The sequence below is a fragment of the Gopherus flavomarginatus genome, chromosome 5, assembly GCF_025201925.1.
Source record: "Gopherus flavomarginatus isolate rGopFla2 chromosome 5, rGopFla2.mat.asm, whole genome shotgun sequence".
Classification (NCBI taxonomy): Eukaryota; Metazoa; Chordata; order Testudines; family Testudinidae; genus Gopherus; species Gopherus flavomarginatus.
The window spans coordinates 38,030,637-38,046,138 of NC_066621.1; positions in this window are offsets into that span (position 1 = coordinate 38,030,637).

A 15,502-nucleotide genomic window follows, 5' to 3' on the forward strand; every position below is an offset into this window, starting at 1 on the left:
GTCCGCCATGCTGCTTCTCTCCTCAAGCAAACACTAGCTGTGGACATTCCAAAGGGATCCCCCTGCCTGCCTCTGCTCGTTCACTGCAAACAGTAGCTGTGTTTGTTTTTTAGATAAGCAGCTCCGGGAGCCCCGAGTTCACAACAAAACAAAGAGAGGCATCACAACAAAACAAAGGGCTTGGCTACACTGGAGAGTTGCAGCACTGGTGGTGGGTTTACAGCACTGCAACTTACTTACCGTCCACACTTGCAAAGCACATACAGCGCTGCATCTCCCTGGCTGCAGCACTGGCTGTACTCCTGCTCTGCCTAGGGTATAACGATTGCAGCGCTGGTGATTCAGCGCTGCTCCACCAGTGTGGCCACCAAAAGCACTGTAATTGGCATCCAGAGGTATCCGGAGGTATCCCAGAATGCCTGTTCAGCCACTCTGCTCATCAGTTCGCACTCTACTGCTCTGGCCTCAGGTGACCCGCCCTTTAAATGCCCCGGGAATTTTAAAAATCCCCTTCCTGTTTGCTCAGCCAGGTGTGGAGTGCAATCAGTGAATCTTTCCAGGTGACCATGCCTCCACGCGCCAAACGAGCCAGCATGGAGCAATGGCGAGTTGCTGGACCTCATCAGTGTTTGGGGTGAGGAAGCTGTGCAGTCACATGGGCAGATCTCAAGTGCCATGCTGGAAAGGGGCCATGACCAGGACGCAGTTCAGTGCAGGGTTAAAATGAAGGAGCTGCGGAGTGCCTATTGCAAAGCCCGCAAGGGAAACCGCTGCTCAGGTGCTGCCCCCACGACCTGCCGTTTTTACAAGGATTTGGACGCGATACTTAGGGGTGACTCCACTGCCAATCCGACGACCACGATAGACACTTCAGAGCGGGGGGGGGGGAGGAAACTGAGACTGAGGGTACCGAGGTGGGGGGAGACACCCCGGAGTCCCAGGAGGCATGCAGCCAGGAGCTCTTCTCAAGCCAGGAGGAAGGTAGCCAGTCGCAGCAGCCGGTACTTGGTGAAGGACAAGCAGAGGAGCGGGTTACCAGTAAGCGGCTTTTATTTTCAGGATGGAAATGTTTCGGGAGAGAAGTGGGGGTTAGGGCTGCATGCATGCATGCCTAGATGTGGAATAGCCCATTGATGTGGTCTATCATGTCGCCTTGGTAATCTCTTCAAAAGTTTCAGCCAGAGCGCGGGCAATGCGCTTGTACAAGTTTATAGGGAGAGCCACTGTGGTCCTTGTCCCAGTCAGGCTAATGCGTCCGTGCCACTGTGCTGCAAGGGGTGGGGGGACCATTGCTGCACACAGGCAAGCTGCATAGGGCCCAGGGCGGAATCTGCATTGCTGTAGAAGACCCTTCCGCTCTTCCCAGGTGACCTGCAGCAGCGAGGCATCTTCCAAGATTAACTGCTGTGGAAAATGTTGGGAGACTGTTCAGTGTATATCGCCTCCCTCACCCAGCAGCTCCCCCAGGGCAATGATCCAATACCTCCCCCCACCACAGGGACAGAGGCTGCAAGTCCATCTTATGGCGGGTGAGGGGCTGGCGTGGAATGTGCTAGGATCTCGGCCTGGGCTCTAGAGGAGTATGTGACCCCGTGACACACAACCACCCCCAGGAAGGCCTGCACCGATTTTCTCCCTGTTTGTGAGTCCCAGCAGAGAGACCAGGGACTCACTGGTCCATGGAGAATGAGCTCCTCTCCCCCAGCTAGGGGCTGCAACCCAATGGTCAAGGGCAGCGGGTGAGGGGAGCTTGCACTAGCGCTCCTGCAGGGTCCATGGTGTGGGATGAACAGAGAACTCCAGTGTCCAGGGCTCTCAGGCCACGTGTCCATTCCACTGCAGGAGGGAATCTGGGAGCAGCCCGAGGGGACTGGGGTAGGAGTCAGGAAAACAGCCATCTGGGTGAAGGAGGGAATTCAGCTGTGCTGGGGAAGCAGGGCTGAGCAGAGAGGCTGCTGCAGATGCAGCTAGTTCCCTGGGTACGAAGCTGCAGCATTTTAACTACATGGTTAATATAGAGGTTGCAGCTCAGCTGAGTAATGTGCTGCACCCGTTTTAATGGTGTTAGGGGCTTTGCCAGGGTATAAAACCAGGGCCGCCCAGAGGATTCCGGGAGTCTGGGGTCTTTGGCAGTGGGGGGCGCCCGCTTAGGCGGATATTTGGCGGCGGGAGCCCTTCTGCTCTGGGACCTGCCACTGAAGTGTCCTGGAGATGCGAGGCGGGGCCTCCCTGCCACTGAATTACCACTGAAGCGGAACCCACTGTCGAAGTGCAACCGGGTCTTCTGTGGTAATTCGGTGGCGTGGGGCCCCCGTGGAGGGTCTTCGAGGCACTTCGGAGGCAGGTCTCGGAAGGGAAGAGCCCCCCACTGCCAATTTACCACTGAAGACGGAGCGGAAGGACCTCCCACCAGCGAAGACTGGGAGCAAAAGAAACTCCGAGGACCCGGGCCCCACAAGAGTTTTCCAGGGCTCCCTGAGCGAGTAAAGGACCCTGCTCCAGGGGCCCCGAAAAACTCTCATGGGGGCCTCAGCGGGGCCCGGGACCTGGGGCAAATTGCCCCTCTTACCCTGCCACTCTGGGCTGCCCTGTATAAAACTGAGGTGCAGCTTCGTCCTGGTCACACCCCTCTATCCCTGCTCCACCCCAACCCCTCCAGCGTGTCCATGCCCCCCCCCATCCCCGAACACTCCTTGTGCCGCAGCTGCTGGGGGGAGACACAAGTGGCACCTGTGTGGGAGGAATTTTCCAGGGTGGGGGAGGGATTTACACCTTCCCTACAGCCCCTTTGGCCCACACTGGGCAGCATGGGAGGCAGAGCACAGTGGTGGGCTGGGGCCAGATTTCAAGAATGTCTCTTGACGTAGGGTCCAAATATGGGATCCTGCCTTAACGTGCATAGGGGCTGGACACCTGCAGTGCCCACGGACTCCACATGCAGCTGTGTCTGCAGTTGGAACAAGTTCCCTGCAGTCCTGTAGCTCAAAGAGAGAAACTGAGGTACCCAAAGTTAGGCCACTGTTGTAAATTGAGGCCTTTCCGCCTTGCCCGTTAACAACAGTCAGTGGGCTAAGGCTCATTGGAAGTCACTGTTTATACCTGATCACGGCTGACCTGGTCATGGTCGTAATCAGAGGCCTGTCAGTGAAAGGTCCTGATTCCATCCGCAGCCTGCAGAGGCAGATGGTCCCCCAGGGATGGAACAACCCTGGGGAGTATTTTACACTCATGATCTTTCCCACGGGCTGGGTAATTCCACAGTCTCATTCACTGGGCTGAGAACCTCAGGGTTAAGTTGCACAAAGTGAAACTAACTGAAATGTGCCCCCTGCACTGCACACTGTGCTGTGCTGCCCTGGGGAGACGTGGCTTTAAGCTGCTGTCCCTGCCCCTTCCCACTCTCAAGAAGGACTGGGCCAAAAGAGATCTGATGAGGTTCAACAGGTGTAAGGATTTTTATCTCTCTAGGCCAATCTGATCAGAAGATCTCGGGGAGCCTTACAATTTATCTCCCGCTGAGTCCCCTTTTTAAGGCCATTTATCAGAGCTGACTTTAATGAACTCCACACACACAAGACTATCAAATAAACAACAACACTTTATTTGCTAAGGGGAGATGAAGGAATGGAAAGGTGGATGGATTAATGATTGTGGAGATTCGGAATAACACACAGGCACACACATGCACTTATAATACAAGATGTTCTTCTACCTTTACAGACATCAGCAATAAAGGGGTGCAGGATCCAGAAAACAGAAGCCAGTAGTGAACATTGACCATGGACGACAGATGAAATAGACAGATATGTATCCCTATCTTAACTCCCACCCTAACCCGCTTTGCGTCGTCCTGAGTGCACAATTGATCTAACTAATCGGACCAGGTCCATATATGCAAGTTTGCTTTCCCAAAACAACAAACAAACAACCCCAACTTAATTAGTAAGTAGCTATTGCAGGCCAATACCAGTGCCAAGATTGTACCGCACCAGGAGAGACAGCAGCCACCTGCACCTCTGACAGCTCAAAAGCTCAAGAGCCAGTGCCCCTGGCCCCTCCCCTTGTTGGTCTCTGTAGGGAGCTGTTGCTGGGCAAGGTCAGATTCCTGCTCTTCCCACTTTCTTGCTTTTTCTAGGAACTGAGGAACAAGAACCTGACCTGACCCCCAATGGAGGTCACCTTGTCCTTTTACCAAAACAAAATGGCCTTTTGATTTACAGAACTTATTTTAACTTTTATACAGAATAATTTGGCAAACGTAAACTGAAATTAACATTTCCCCTCCTTGTCGGTGTTACACCTGTTTTAAAAGGATGTAATTGCTGACACCTGTGGTTTTGCCAAATTATGACCCACCCGATGAATAAATTGTCACATGGTGAAAAATTTGCCCTGAACCCAAATAATAAGTACAACCATAGTATTACAGAGGGGGTAGTGGTGATTAAAACATTCCTTATCGCAACTGGGGATGTGTAATAACTGTTTGATTCGCTTCTTCCCTAATTACCACAGGACAAGTTAAACTAGAAATAGGAGAAGGAAGAACTAAAACAAATTGGTATACGCTTATTCCATACAGACCTACCACAGACCATTTACCAGAGTCTGCCGTTGTAACACGAATTTTAAACCTCTCTATACAATTATGACTATTTACGGGAAAATTTAACCTTGATCTTACTGCAGTAGAAAGTTTTGCAATGAAAAGACTCTTCCTGCTTTACAACCATTTTCCTGCATAGACGAACTATCGCAGGAAGCTGTGGATACAACAGTACATTGAGAGCCGAGAAGGAAGGACTGTGCTGGAGTACTAATTCTGAACATGGCAGTAGGTCTTTCATGAACCCAGGGAGCTGATATATTTCCAGAAACCCACCCCATGGTACATGCTCAGGTACTTCCAATTTAATGCAACCGCAAATCTGAGAACTGTCAGCCATCCTAACTTTGGTACAAACCCCAAAAGAGGTTTTTCTATCTCCCACTTACATGACATTTCTGGTTTTTCTCTGCATCCCACAGGTGCAGCCTGATAGTTATGGTAAATTTCTGAAATTACTGCTTGAAATATACCTGCCTTGTTCGATCTTTCTTTGACCCACTTGAGCACACAGCACGGTTCTTCCCTGATCATAAAAACAGAAATGGGGTCATTTTGTTCCAAAGGATCCAGGGTGGCCATGGGATCCTCTGTGGCATAATGACACCCTGTTATACAGAACAGATGGTCACCTTCAACCAAATCAATAAACCAAACCTTAACAAATACAGTGCCACCTATATGCATAGAGAATAGGATGATGGTGGTCATGTCGATCTAGGAATGGAAGAGAAAAGATGATTAGCACAGTTAAATGGGTTGATTTCCTTTCCATTCCTTTAACTGGCTGCTATGGAATCACTTTAATTTGGTCCCCTTCTTTGCTGGTATTTGAACCTGATATACAGAGACACTTGCTCCATTTGTTATGATAACTGGATCCACCTAACGAGGACTAAGGACATGGCCTTTTTCTATATAATACCTAAACATTACCTTTGTACCAACCTCCTACCCTACATCATTAACATGGCCTAACCAAGCAGTAATGACTTGGTTATTAGCTTTGAGCTGGGGAGCTACTCGATGTTGAAGACTGCTGATGGTGTCTAGCAACTGTGGCATGTATAAGTCTATTTGCACCCTGGGCTGGTACTCATCCAGTGGAACTCCTCCCATCCACCAAATTTCAGGGGTGTGCATAATTCTCCCAGTTAGCATCTCGTGCGGTGAAAACCCACACACAGTTCTAGTCGATCGCATGGCCACTAGGATATATGGGAGTTTGCTATCCCAATCCCTTCCTTGCACATCTATTACTTTTCTAAGAGCAGTTTTCATGGCTCTATTAGCCTCTCGACGATAACAGACTTGTCGGGGAGCAGCTATGTGCAACCACTGTTTGATGTTAAAGGCCGCACACAACACTTTTGTGACTTCACCCACACAGTGTGGTCCTCTGTCTGAATCTATTTCTGATGGGATACCAAATCGAGAAAAGGTTTGTTCCAGTAGAACACGAATGGTGGACAAAGCCATTGTATTCTCGTAGGATAGGCCTCCACCCGCCGTGTTAAGACATCCACCACTGCTAGACAATACAGGTTACCCTTTTTGGATCGAGGGAGTGGCCCTATGAAATCAATTTGAAGGTGAGCTACTTGATGGTGATATATGGGATCTTGATAGGCCTGGTTTTATGTTATTCTCCGCACACCAAAGACATGATTTAATATGATTAATTATTTCCTCCTTTATGTTAGGCAACCACGCCACTTTGGACATCCATTCCAAAGTTTTGGACACAGCATAGTGTCTCTGGTCATGAGCTAAAGTTATTAGTTCTTTTCGTAGAGTTACTGGCATAACCAGTACAGGTAATTCACAGTCTGGCGATGTTGCTATAATCAATCTCTTTTTGTCCTTACATATTTTTCATGTTTCCCTGCTGTTAAAAGGGCTTGGAGATCTTTATCCTGTTTTTGCAGGGTCAAGATGCCATGGCCTGCTGACACATCTGGAGACGGCAACTTAACTACAGCAGCTGCAATGGGGGTCTTATCCCATGTATATGCTGATCCTAACCTACCAGTTTGTTTTGCTAGCTGATTGGCCTGATTGTCAAGTGTGGCTAGAACCAACCCCCTTCATATGGGCTTTTACTTTCAACAAGTAGGTATGACCCTCTCTTGATGAAGCCAACTGCCAAGCATGGTTGAAATAAGAGGCATATTTGACAGACTTCTCATCTGCGGTGTTCATTCCTCTTTTCTTCCAGATGGGAAGCCAGCTAGTAAGGGCTTGAACCACCCAACTAGAAGCAGAACACAGACAGATGTTTTCCTCATGTCCTACCTCAGACAATACTGCCAGGACCGCAATTAATTGTGTAGCTTGTGCTGATGGTGGCCTCTCCATACCCTGCACCACTTGCTGTGTCCCCTCCTGGATTGCAGCAAACCCTGCAACAGGATGCCCTTCATGGTGACAAGCACTCCCATCAGCTGCCCAGAGTGTTAACCCTTTTCCTGGTACTTCTTCCCAGGATGTTGCTAAGAAGAATGGAGATAGTATGTCTAAATCAGGATGTGGCAACAGACATTCATGCTCATCTACAAAACAGAGCCCAATTATTTGTAATTCACTAAAAGGCACCTTCCAGAATGACAGGCAGTTGTGATGTGAAGACACCAGGAAACAGAGACTCCACCTCTCCTCATCCTGCTGGGAGCCCACCAGCTAGGAGAACCCAGTAGGGGCCTCCTAGCTGTTTCTCTGCCAGGCTGGGGACAGGACTTCCTCTCCGTGGGGATATCAGACACACCTGCAGAGGCAATGCAGAAGTGAGTGCGCTGCATTGGCCCAGCGTTGGGCTCAGGGCTTTGGTCTTGGCAGCTTCTGCTCCAGTCACGTCTCTGGGTGCCTGGGCTCAGAGCTTCTGGCCCCCCGTGGGGTCAGCCAGTGCTGGGGCACTGGGCTCAGGATTTTCATGCCCCTCCCCACTCCTGCCGGCGCTCTGGGTGCCTGGGCTCAGGGCTTATGCCCGGCCTGTGCAGCGGGGGCTCAGGGCTTCCCTTGCAGTTCCTTCTGGGGCTTAGGGGTCCATTTCTCTGGATGCCCCCAAAATGGTAGGAGCCGAGGTGCTCCCAAGTAGTAGGTAGGAGCTGAGGTGCTCCCAACAGCGGGGACCCACCTGAACATCTGGGAACCTCCTCTAGCTTCAGAAAGGTTGCTGGCCGCTGCCTTTGGAGCCTAGGTCTGAAGGCAGCACAGAAGTGAGGGTAACAATGCTGTGAGCCCACCACAAGAACCTCTGAACTCCCCCATTCTCCCAGTTTAGTCGGGACCTCCATGGTTACAATACCAGGAAATGTCAGGTGGAAACATTGAAATGGTGATGTTGGTCAATTTCAAGGCCAGAGGTTTGTAAACTAGTCAAAGTAAGCCCTGAATTTGGTAGGGACCTGGCTATTATTGAGGCGCAAGCAGGTTTGCACTCCTCGTTCTCCTGAAAGGCCATGGAGAATTCCTGCTGCCTGAGAAACTTCTCAGAATAAGCTACCAGCACTGGGAGGAAATGAAGGAAACCAACCAAAACCTGAGCTAGGATGGAGAGCATTGATCCAAGCCGTGTTTGAACCCCTCCACCCTCACCTGCCTGCCTGTGGTGAAATGAACAGAGGGGCACTGATTTCTAGTTGTGAACTTGCTACAGACCGTTGGCTTCAGCACAAGCCGTACAGCCCATACTCTGAACTCTTGGATAAACAGCAAAGCTGACTTTTCCAAAACTTTTCCCCCTAGTGCTCTGCATCCACTTGGGCTTGTGCCCCGCAGAGGCTGGTGGAGGGGAGGGGAAGGGAGTGTAGGCCATGCAAATGTTGTGGGGTTTGCACTACCCCACAGACACACACACAGCAATGCAGGGCATATTATCCAGGACAGTAAATTATTTGGCCATAACCAACAAAATCCTCAGTGTTGAAAGTCCAATTTCTCTAGAAAACAATGGGAGGGAGGGGTTAGAGAGTTGCAGTAACCACCTGGACTTCCAGTCTCTGGCCAGGCACATCCCCCTCTCCAGAGTTTTCACTGCTATCTTCTCCAAACTGGTCCTCCTGATCTAATGTGAGGTCACATCCTGGCCTTTAGGGACATTGGCAGGATCTTCGCTGTTCCCAGCTGCAGCATCACCCACGTTATCCTGCCTGATAAGGATCCTGCCAGGGCTCAGCTAAATGGCATGTGGCATGACAGGCTCTTTGCTGAGGGCTGATTGGCAGCGCCCAGTCGAGATCTGAATCGGACAGGCACGTGCAGGTCCATTTCCTGACTTTTTACTGGACTCCTGGACCCTCTCATGCTGCTGCTTCAAATCTTCTTTCTCGCTCAGCGCTGAGCAGCAAAATGCTCCTTGCCCTTTGACTGTGCGACATCCAGATGGCTAGTCCTGCTGCTCTGAAAGAAACTGTGTTCACAGCTCTAATTCTGGCAGATATTGATTAAAATCTTGTCGTGCTCCTCTAAGTGTATTTGTGATTGGATGTGCTTCTTGCTAGGGAGGATTTTCAGACAGATGAACTGCATAAAACAGAGGGAAAGACAAAGAGAAGCATCAACATGTCTAAGAACTTGAACAATATTTGAAGACCATGTATTGGTGTCTAACTACCTCCTGCTGCTGGGAGACGCAACTGGTATTTTAATGACACACTCACCCCGCTTGTGCCTGACCTGAGATTCAGGAGGGATAGCTCAGTGGTTTGAGCATTGGCCTGCTAAACCTAGTATTGCAAGTTCAATCTCTGAGGAGGCTATCTAGGGAATGGAGGTAAAATTCTGTCTGGGGATGGGCCCTGCTTTGAGCAGGGAGTTGGACTAGATACCTCCTGAGGTCCCTTCCAACCCTACTATTCTATGAATTCTGTCCTCTCATGTTGGCAGAACAAATAAACCCCACCTCCAATTACCCCTTACACAATCCATTTGAGCTCAAGAAAGAGAGATCTGTCTTGCAACAAGTTTTAACATTACAGGGCAAAGACTAAGGTGAGTGGTCTATTTTTCTTTCAGTTCTAATACCGGAGGAAAGCTCCAAAATCCATTCTGTCTACCAAGAGAACAGATTGTTTTTCTGTTCTCAAAGTGCTGATGCTTTTGACCCCAAAATGTTGTCTTCATTTTCTCTCACAAAATAACTTGCAGTGAAATGGGACCAACTGCCTAAACTGTCCTGAACGCTGCATGTCAGAGTTTGGGAATATCAGGATGGATCATCACCTGGCGTCAGTTGTCACAGATCCATTAGCATCAGCAGAGCTATGGTGATTTATATCAACTGAGTGTCTGGTCCATTGTGCTGTACGGAGTTAAAAGGTGTCATGCGCTGTGCATATGAAGATGAAAATAGTCTGTTTAAAATTACCCCTTGGTTTTACAGAATCTTGTTTAATGGAGGGTTTTTTTCTTTTTTTTCTAAAAATGTGTTTCATTTATTTGCATATCAAACATTTTCATTTAAAATTTCCCAGAGTAAGTTTTGTGCTGGTGAAATAGTCCCAGTCAACAGCCCTGGAGAGAGAAGATTGTGAATAAAGACAGTATAGTATGGAATGGACTTCCTCAGTGCACCATTCTCTGCCCCCATGGAAGGTCTCATGGGTTCGGGGTAGCTACGCACCGATAATGGAATGAAATCTCTCCTGCATAGTTGAGTTTTCTTCTTAGTTTGAAGCGGGAGAAGGAACAGGAACATCTGGACTCATCTAGCTTCCAAGGGAACCATCTTTCGTGATGCTGTTTGACCTGCAATTCATTGTGGCCCTCTAGATGGAGATCAGTGGGTATTCTCAAGGAAACTGCTTTATGACTCTGCTAAAGAACTATCTTCTGAAAAGGACAGGCTGGTCCTCCCACTGTCTCCACTCACTCATGGTAAATTATAGAGATTTGTAGCCTTAGGTTGTACAGGATGATAAGATATTGCATGTGAGCACGGGAGAGAGGGAGATATTTTACTTAGTATTCATTAGGGTCTTTTCTTTTGGAGGGGGAAGCTTTTCCAAAGTCATTTGCTTCCTCTGCTTCCCCACTGCAGAACTCCAGTTTTAGGTGGTGCAAGAAGCCAGAGGAGGCATAAGGGTCTCACCCATAGTTTGAATTCATCTCCCACTGCTTAACTTTGCTCTTCATTCATATCTCCTCAGTTAATATACAGTAAAACATTGTGAACATAACCTTACTGATTTCAACAAAAATGCTGATTATTGAATGTAATCAGAGTTTATTCCTAGTTTGTGGACAAATTGCAGAGAGTCCAGATAAGAGCGACAAAAACACAAGTGCCTTGTCTTCGTGTAGCTCCCAGAAGCAGCAGCACATCCCCTATCTTTTTGTGAGTCAGGCCTGGCCTTCTTGATAATACCTGCCAGTGAGTTTGCAGCACAGCCATGACCACTATCTTTTCACTTAAAGTGACCTGTTCACACACCTCAAAGCTCTCGAGGGGGATATCCCTATGGCATTCAGGCCTCAGATCAGGAACAGGGGCTGTCTTACAATCCTCTGCACAGAATATCATCTTGACAACAGCTTCACTGTTGTGATGCACTTTTAACCTGTTTATATGCACAGTCTGAGGTGTGTCCCTGCTGCTGGGCCTGTGTACATTGCAGGTAACAGCGTGACCCCTTCCTAGCACCTCAGAAGGCCCCTCCCATCAATTTTGCAATTTGTACTTTTCCACAAGGAATAACACCAGCAGCAGATCCCCTGCATCAAATGATCGCTCACAAGGAGAGCAGAACCCCTTTAATCCCATCCCGTTGGGACCAGGGCCAGATTGGTTAACCAAAACGTCAGATAAGCTGGTGAATGGGAAAGTGCCAGGCTGCAGCGCCATCTAGGGACCATAGGAGAGATTGCACACTTCTGGATCTGTGTGCGCTGGTTGTTGGGATAATACAGAGAACCGGATAATGGAGGGTCAGATAAACAGGGTTCTACTGTATTGTGATCATCCCATTCTTTCCGAGCTGCTTGGCTTCTAGTGAGGCTTTGCTTCACTATTCCAATCATGAATTTAGGGAAACTTAAATTAGACCCCTACCTGTGCAGTGGAAAGGAAAAGTGAAGTACTTCAGTAAGATCAACGTTAACAGAATGAAATGGTTCCATTTTTTTGTTTCAAAAGGACATTTGGCTTCATAAGTTTATTTTATTTTGGATGAGATTGTGCCTTTCATGTTTTGTGGCACACAAGCAGACAAGTTAGAGAAAACAAAATATTCTTGCTGGACGTTCGCAAAATCTCGCTAATTTGTTTCTTAGGAGCCAGAACAATAACACGTAAGAACCCAAAACTCAGAGGGAGAGAACTCAGGCTACTGCCTATAACAGAGAGGCACAACTCACTGGGTACCTGCTGACTGGCTGCTGCTACGCCCCGATTGTGTGCTGCCCTACCAAGCTCCCTAGCATGCAAGCATGTCCAGGAATCCTGCCCAAGATTTAAAGTTACAGTATTCAATTTTAATACAACCACAAATACACCAGAGAATCAACATTTTCTGTTTAACGAGGTCTCTCCTTTTTTGGAACCCTTGTTTCTAAGCATGCCATGCAGGATTTGAATTAAATGTCAGCAACTAATTATCATGTGGGTGGAATCATCATTAATGTATATTCTGTGTAGTTATGTTGTTGGCTTCTTCAGGAAATTTGTGAAAACAGGAACACTGGGAAAGCCCCCCCCCCCCAACACACATATACACCACACATTTGCTGCCCACTGGAGCTGCCTAAGCAGTTGCATTGTGACATCAGAGATAACCCACTACTCAGCACTCCCTCCCTCCGGTTCATTTTCATACTATTGGAGAATGACTAGCACCTTGGCTGCCATGGCAACAGGTACCTTTGACAACTGGTTTCCCCCTTGTTACCAGAACATCATCACCGAAAGGAAGTTTGTAATGAAATGGCCAGATCTGGATAACCAGGACCGCCCCCTGCTATGCTCAGTGGGGGTTTGTGCTGTGGTACGGTTCTGTGTTCCTTCGCAAAGGGCAGGTGCTTGCTACTATCCTCAGTAAGGCCTAGGTGAAAACAAGATGCAAAATTCCAGCTCTTTTCCTTGGATATTGTTTATCTGCTTCTTACACATTAGGGGTTATAGCTGAGAACATTCACTGAAACTGAAGTTGCATAAAATGAGTTTTATTTTAATATAGTTTAATGTAATTGCTTTCAATACTCTGATCAGCACAGCTTTGAGCGGTAAAACTGGGATTTTCACCAAGATAACAATGGCAATAAAATATAGACTGAAACAACACATGAGTAAGAGCTTCATTGTTTAAATAGCACATATATAAAATATTTTCTTTCTATTAAAAACTAAGGAAATTAACAAACAAAAACCCCTTTGATTAACATTACTTAAGTTTGCTTTCATCAATAAACTAAACCATAAAATAATTAGGAAATACAAAGTCAAGGTTTTTAAAAGGATTAAATGTTTACAAAGTTAAGCATTTTCAGGTTAGCAAATGTCCAAATAAATGTTGCTCTGACATCATTAATTCAGACCTCTTGTGCATTTGCATGATGATACAGACTTTAATGACACGATCCCATATTATTTTTTTCTCCACAGGACCCCTTCCTTATTCAGAGCACAGGATTTTCTGCTCTGGGGCTGTGTATTGAAGGAGTCTGTTGTCAATAGGATCCCTGCTTCATTTATTGCAGAATTAATGTTGCATAGGAAATGCTCATTCTGGTATTTCCTAACTTGAGAGTGCTTCACTTTGCAGCCTTTTAGTCCTCTGTGTGTTTCCTAATGTTTATAGCTTGCTTTACTGATGAGAACAGTCTTTATGATGAAGGGTTTGGTTATTTTTTTGTGTGTGTGATGTCTCCATTATTTATCTGGTCAGTGTCACTAGTGTGCACTTTACAAGACAGAGAAAGTAAGGACACTCCCTAATACAAAGCCCCTATGATCTAAGGAAGACTGACACATACAAAGAAAGCAGGATATGTAAGAACTAGGACTTTATTTCTTTCTTTTGAAGAATAGTCATTTATTTATTATGAATTATTATTATTATTTTTAGAGAAAGGGTGATGGATTGGGGAACTTGTGTGGTGAGGGTGTTCCATGCAGAAGGAGCAATATGTAAACACACGAAGAATGGAACGGGAGAACGAAACACACGTGGCATTGGTGCTAGCTGTACTGGTAAAACAGAGAGGGAGGGAGGTGATGTAGAAAAGTACCAGATTTTCGATTATGGCTTGTCCCTGTAAATAGCCCTATCATGGGGTGGCTTGGCATTATGAAGACTGAAGGCCTGAGCTCAGCCAATCCTCGCGGCCAAGAAGGCTCACCTGAACAGGGATCAGCTGATTCATTTACTGATCAGCAGGGAGCAGAAGAGAAAGTAGCTGAGAGAGTTGCAGGAGCTGTAGAGAAAGGAAGGAGCAGCAAGGACGGCTAGAGAGAGAGAGTTTGGCAATAACCTTGGAGGAAAGACCCAGAGAGCAGAGACTAAGACTAGCAACAAAATTGCCTTATGCTGTTCTTCTCCTTTTGGTTCGTCTCTTGGAAAATAAATAAAACAGACATGGGGAGGGGTAGGGAGGAAATTTTGCTGGCTGCTGGTGCCATTAATACCCTTCATTCTCGTGGGTGTCCGAGTCTCTGATTGATCCTTGTTCCCTTGCAACAGGAGGACATTACAGCCAACATCATGGCCGAGCTGTTTAACATCAGGTGCTTGTGCCAGGTCCCCAAAGCCCTGCAGGGGCTGTGCTCTGTGGGGCAGCCTTGAAGACTCCCCCACTTCACATGACCTGCTCCCACCCACTGCCGCAGGTACTGCTCTGTCTCACTGTGCCTGGGGGGGGGAGGGCTGGGGGGAGAGGCCATAGAGCCCACAGCACTGAGCCAAACCAAGGCCGAGCACCTCGCTCTGAACACCCTGCCCCACCCCGACCCCCGGAGCTGGGGCCAGGCCAGATACTGGTTTGGAAGAATCAGGTTGTGGGGCTGGCCCAGAAAAAGAGAGCATCCGCAGAACCAGGGGTTATGCTCAATAGCCGTTGCAATCTGGGAGGGGTGGCTCACACAATCCTGGGTGTAGATCTGGGAAGTGAACTGGGTCCCAGCCGAGACCCTTTCCCCCAGGGGCACCTTCGCTTTCTGCCCTTATTCTCCCCTCTGACTAGGGGGTCTCTGAGTGTGAAATGAACAGGGAGGGTGATGGGTCCTGGCACACAGCCTGGACGGGAGCTCCCCTTGTCTTGGACCCCAGGGTCAGAGATATCTTTGTCATCCTGCTGTCCTTCTTTTATTGCTAGGAAGGGAGTCCCCCAATGAGGGGTCTCCAGGGCTCCAGGTGGGCAGTAACTAGGAGTACCTATAAATCATCCTGGTTCCTGCCTGCATGTACCACTCTGTCCTGCCTTGCCCTGTCCTGCCCTGCCCTGCCTTGCCCTGTCCTGCCCTGCCCTGCCATTTCTTCACTATTGACTGAGACTTGACCCTTGGCTCCAGTCTCTGGCTGTGACTTTGGCATGACCCTTCTTGGCTCCAGATTTGGATTATGAACCCCGGTTCAATATTCTCCTAGCCCTTCTCTAGCCTCGCTCCAGGCCCTCCACCCACCCGCTCCAGCATTTCCTCCTCCTGATCTTCCCCAGCTTCTCGGATTTTGACTACCTGGCTTTGACCTTCGGCCTGTATCTGGACTCTGGCTTGACACGGACTTGGCTGATCTTTAGTCTGACCACCCGGTTTCAACCTCTGGCCTGGACTTGGACACTGGCTCTAGATCTGGTTCTGCTTTGTCGATGGACTTTGATATCGGTTTTGATCCTGGTGTGTCCCTGGACCTTAATTCTAGCACCACTCTTAGCCTAGGTGCCATCCTGCACCTCGCTGCGACCTAC